At 48.0% G+C, this 5,495-nt stretch overlaps 1 long non-coding RNA gene across 1 annotated transcript in view; it reads left to right on the forward strand.

The window, feature by feature from the left end:
• LOC116888843 overlaps positions 1-3,651 on the forward strand; it is a 13,722-nt gene extending 10,071 nt beyond the window's left edge. The window contains exon 4 of the long non-coding RNA XR_004386345.1: positions 3,614-3,651. This is a non-coding gene — a long non-coding RNA (uncharacterized LOC116888843). The remainder of the gene's footprint in view (positions 1-3,613) is intronic.
• The last annotated feature ends 1,844 nt before the right edge of the window (positions 3,652-5,495 follow it).

Raw genomic sequence — 5,495 nt, forward strand, 5'->3', positions numbered from 1 at the left:
GCAGCAGGAGCAGGAGAAGGAGCAGGAGCAGGAGGAGGCTGGGGAGGAGCAGGAGAGGAGCAGGGAGGATGAGAAGAAGGACAGGGGCAGGAGGAGAAACAGGAGGAGGAGGACATGAATAAGAGCAGGAGCAGGTAGGGCAGGAAAGAGGGAGGGGAAAGGAGGGAGGGGAGCAGGAGCAGGGAACAGGAAGGGAGAATTAGGGAGGAGCTGGAGAGGAGCAGGAACAGGAGGAGGAGCAGAGGGAGGAGTAGGGGGAGCAGGAGGACAGGAATAGGGAGCAAGGTGAGCAGGGGAGAGGGGCACAGGAGGAGCAGGAAGGGGAGCAGGAGGAGCAGCAGGAGCAGGAGCAAAAGGAGGAGGAACAGGAGGAGGAGCAGGAGGGAGGGGAGCAGGAGGAGGAGCAGGAAGATGAGAGAAGGGGCAGGGGCAGGAGGAAACAGGAGGAGAGAGCAGGGAGGGAGCAGGAGCAGGAGGAGGAGGAGGAGGAGAGGGCAGGAGAAGGAGGAGCAGGAGGAGGATCAGGAGCAGGAGCAGAAGGAGGAAACAGGGATGAGAGCAGGAGGGAGGACGATCTGGAGGAGGAGCAGGAATAGGGACAGGAGCAGGCAGGGGTAGGGGCAGGAGCAGGAAGAGGAGCAGGAGCATCAGTCAGGGAACAGGAGGAGTGAGCAGGAGGAGGACGATCTGGGAGGAGGAGCAGGAATAGGGAGCAGGAGCAGGGGCAGGGGCAGGCAGGAGAGCAGGAAGAGGAGAGAGCATCAGAAACAGGGAGGGGAGCAGGAATAGGAGCAGTTGCAGGAGCAGGAGGAGGAGCAGGAGGAGGAGCAGGAGGAGGGAGAGGAACAGGAGGAGGAGGAGCAAGAAGAGGAGGAGAGCAGGAGGAGGAGGTGAGGAGGAGGAGCAGGAGCAGGAGGAGGAGGGCAGGGGCAGGAGGAGGAGGAGCAGGAGCAGCAGGAGGAGGAATGAGGAGGAGGAGGAGCAGGATCAGGAGGAGCAGAAGGAGGAGCAGGAGGAGGATCAGGAGCAGGAGCAGAAGGAGGAACAGGATGAGGAGCAGGAGGAGGACGATCTGGAGGAGGAGCAGGAATAGGAGCAGGAGCAGGAGCAGGGGCAGGGGCAGGGGCAGGAGCAGGAAGAGGAGCAGGAGCACCAGGAACAGAGAGGAGGCAGGAGGAGGACGATCTGGAGGAGGAGCAGGAATAGAGCAGGAGCAGGGCAGGGGGGGCAGGGAGCAGGAAGAGGAGCAGAGCACTGTAGGAAACAGGAGGAGAGCAGGAACAGGAGCAAGTTGCAGGAGCAGGAGGGAGGAGCAGGCAACAGGGAGGAGCAGGTGGAAGGGGAGCAGGAGGAGCAGCAGGAGCAGGAGCAAAAGGAGGAGGAACAGGAGGAGGAGCAGGAGGAGGAGGAGCAGGAGGAGGAGCAGGAAGATGAGAAGAAGGAGCAGGGGCAGGAGGAGGAACAGGAGGAGGAGTAGCATGAAGTAGGAGCAGGAGCAGGAGCAGGAGGAGGAGGAGGAAGAGGAGCAGGAGGAGGAGCAGGAGCAGGAGGAGTAGGAGGAGCACAAGGAGGAGCAGGAGCAGGGGCAGGGGCAGGGGCAGGAGCAGGAAGAGGAGCAGGAGCATCAGGAACAGGAGGAGGAGCAGGAGGAGGAGCAGGGAAGGAAGAGGAGGGAGGAGGATGAGGACGAGGAGGAGGAGAAGGACGAGGAGGAGGAGGAACAGGAGCAGGAGCAGGAGGATTTCTTTAGCCCAATAATTTGAAGCCAGCCTGGGTATTTACTAGTAAGTCTCTTGGGGGTTAGGAGAAAGACAGAACTCATGGTGGAACAATCTCCAACAGTTTCAGGTACAAACTCTAGAGCCAGACTGAGGAACCAGAGTTTTCAACTTGTTAACCATATGATTTTGTGTAAGTCACACAACCTTTCTGTGTTTGTATCTACTTGAGTCAATTGGGAATACAGCAATTAACTCATTCAATTGTTATGATCAAATGAATTAATATATCAGAGTGCTAAAAACAGTCATCACTCAGTAAGAGTCACTATGTTTTTAAGCTATTATGGTCGCAATGACAAACTATGAAAATGAAGCTAGGACAGTGGCATATGCCTGTAAGACCAGCACTTGGGAGGCTGAGGCTGAGGAGGATGTATTTCTAGATTAGCTTGAGCTAGCTTCCTAGTGAGCTTGAGGCTAGCCTGGGCTATCATCAGATGATGTCATCTGAGAAAAAAGGGAAGGCATTTGAGGTTCCGTATGAAGATGGGGATGAGCATTAGCTGCTGGCTTTCTTCCTAGATCTATCCCTAGAGACCATACAGAAGCCGGGCAGATGGAGTTGCATTTCCAAATAGCTGTCAGCAATGAATATTCTGTTTGGTGACTGTACTGGGGTTTAAACCCAGGGCCCTGTGTGTGTTGGGCAAACACTGTGTCCTACATTGCCAGTCCTGTGACAACAAAAAAGTTCTTGATTGTTTGGCCCTTAGATGACCTGTATGGTGTTCAACCTTTTTTGCATTTCAACATGATGTTGCAATCTATGCTGGGCTGCATTGTTATGTATCCTGAGATCCCCACAGGTTGGATATGTCTGGAAGTAAGACATTCAGGGTCATGGGTAGAGAATCAGGTGAGGTATTTTCTTAATGGCATCTACTTTCTTTGTGTTTTTTGGAAGGCTCAGTATCTATCTTGTAAATATCATGGGAAAGAAACTTGGCAGGCCTGGCCCAGTGACAAGTCAAAGAGACTTAGAGATGTCAAGGCTTAAGTGGAGTGGGACAGTCTCATGGAAATCAAGGCTGGCCCATAACTAGCATGCAATAGCAACAAATTTCACTCGTGCCTTGACCTTTATTCACTGCAGACGAATGGCTAATGGAGAAGTTCTGGAAGCTTTGAAGTAGAGTAACAAGCAAAAGGAAGGAGGTGATTGGCTGAGCTCAGCTTCAGAAATTCACTACCTTAAAAAGTACCAACCTCCACCTCTTACCTGTCTTCTTGTGGTCTCATGGCTCCGTTGCTTTGTATTATAATGCTAAATTTTGTACCTGAAAGTCTGGGCCTACAAGTGAATTCTCACCTTACAGGCTTTTGTCATGCAAGCCTTGTTCTTTGATTTAAAATTATTGGTAAGATAAAACTGGCTGCAGACAAAAAGAGGGAGATTGGCAAGACCAACAAGACAGGTAATATATGCACTGATCCTGCTACTTGAGAACAGCTCTGAGACTGGCAGATGTGGTGCTGAGACTTCTACATCTTTTTTAAAAGAATTATTTATTTCATCTGCTTTCCAAAGTCCCCAAATCCACATTCCTCCAAACAAAAGCACGGTCAGGCCTACCACAGCAATACCCCCATCCCTGGTTCCAACTTCTGTCTTAGGGTTTCTTTCCATTCCTGTCAAGAGATACCTAGACCAAGGCAACTCTTATAAAAGCAAACATTTATTTAGGGCTGGCTTACAGTTTCAGAGGTCCAGGCCATTATCATCCTGGCAGGAAACATGGCAGCATCCAGGCAGATGTGGTGCTGAGACTTCTACATCTTTTTTAAAAGAATTATTTATTTTATGTATATGAGTAAACTGTAGCTGTCTTCAGACACACCAGAAGAGGGCATCAGATCCCATTACAGATGGTTGTGAGCCACCATGTGGTTGCTGGGAATTGAACTCAGGACCTCTAGAAGAACAGATGGTCTTAACCACTGAGCCATCTCTCTAGTCCCAAGTTCTACATCTTGATCTGGAGGCAGTCAGGAGGAGAATGTCTCACAGGCAGCTGGGAGGAGAGTCTCAAAGCTCACCCCCCACAATGACACACTTCTTCCAACTAGGCCACACCTCCACATAGTGCCACCCCATGGGCCAAGCATATCAAACCACAGTACAGGGTAAGCAAGTCCTTCATAATTCTTGCTTCACTAAAGGTCTGTCAGATATTCTGGGCCAAAAGGCTGAACATTCTCCAGCGTCATAGGGAATATTGGACACTGTCCAGCTGATCAGCTGTCTCTAGAATTTCAATATTTTTTTGAAGCTGCATCCTTATGCTTTGTACATACTCAGCTAATACTTATTTCCTTCTCAGGTCGCTGGTAGGTTGAAGACTAGATAGTCATAGTCTTACTATAAGCTTAAGTTGTTTAGGATTAAAAGGATGTTCTAGGTCTGAGAAGGAAGTTTTAGGGTGATAATACAAGTTCTGATAGAAATTGATCTAGATACAGATCTCTAAACGCACCAGGATAGGATAGATAATAGAATACTTTTTCCTGAGTTGCCAAATCCGAACAGACTGTAGTTTTGAATGTAACTCTTACCTAATAATTTCCATAATAATTTCATAATTGTTCCTAGAGCATGTTGTTTTTTATTATGAGAGAAAGAGCCTTTTTATTTAGACAAAAAAGGGAAAATATTGAGGTTTGGTCTGTTGCTATGTTTTGTAAAACTAAATTCTGTACCTGAAAGTCTAGACTTACGAATGAATTCTCACGTTTATAAGAATTTGTTGTGTAAACCTTGTTCCTTGATTTAAGACTGTCGGTTACAGCCAATTACTGGAGGGATTAGAGGTGGGTGGGTTTTAAGTTACCTGGCTGGGAGTAGAGAAGAGAAAGAAGAGGGGAGAGACCAGGTAGAGAATGAAGAAGAATGAGAGGAGAGGAGGAAGCCTCCATGAGGGGAGATGGACCATAAGCACATGGCCAGGAGAAACAGCAAGTATCTGGGGTCCACTGCTGGGGAGGTAGCCAGGCCAGCAGTTAGAACAGTAGATTAGGGGTAACTCCCATCAATTGTCAAAGCCAAATAACATAACCATAGTCTGAGTCTCATTTATTTGTAAGTCAGTCAGGGAAAAGCATAAACTGGTTCTACTACAGAGCTGTATAGAAGAACTGCTGTAATTACTGGGTATAAAAAATAGTTGAAATAAAGAAATCAGTAGAGTAGGTTGGATGTTAAAATGAATCCAGTTGAAAAGCAGCTACTGAGTTGAGCATGATAGCATATACTAGTAATCTTGGGAGACTGAGGGAGAAGGCTTATGAGTTCGATGCTAGCCTGGGTTACATAGTGAGATCTTTCTTCCACACCTACGTGCACATTACATGTACAGAACAGTTACGAAGCTGAAGATTAGCCTCATGAACCTGTTTTAATAGTCACCAGGAATGAATAGCGATGGAATCAATGAGGGATAATTTAATAAAGAGAGAGAAATAGAAAGCCTAAATTCACCAAATAATACCTTCATTAGAGGAGAGTAAACAGAGATTGAATAATTAAATGAATGAGAATTCCTCAGATTTAGAAAACCTGAGACCTAAAGAGATGAGAGTACTCTGAGCAGAATACATGTGTACGGACAAATGCCATATAAACTCTTAAATGAAGAAAGGGAGCAGGGTGGGAGAATCCTGGATTAGCACGTGAGGAGGTCTGGCTTCCACCCAGAGTATCAAAACGCAAGGCAAGGC

Source organism: Rattus rattus, chromosome X (assembly GCF_011064425.1).
Source record: "Rattus rattus isolate New Zealand chromosome X, Rrattus_CSIRO_v1, whole genome shotgun sequence".
Classification (NCBI taxonomy): Eukaryota; Metazoa; Chordata; class Mammalia; order Rodentia; family Muridae; genus Rattus; species Rattus rattus.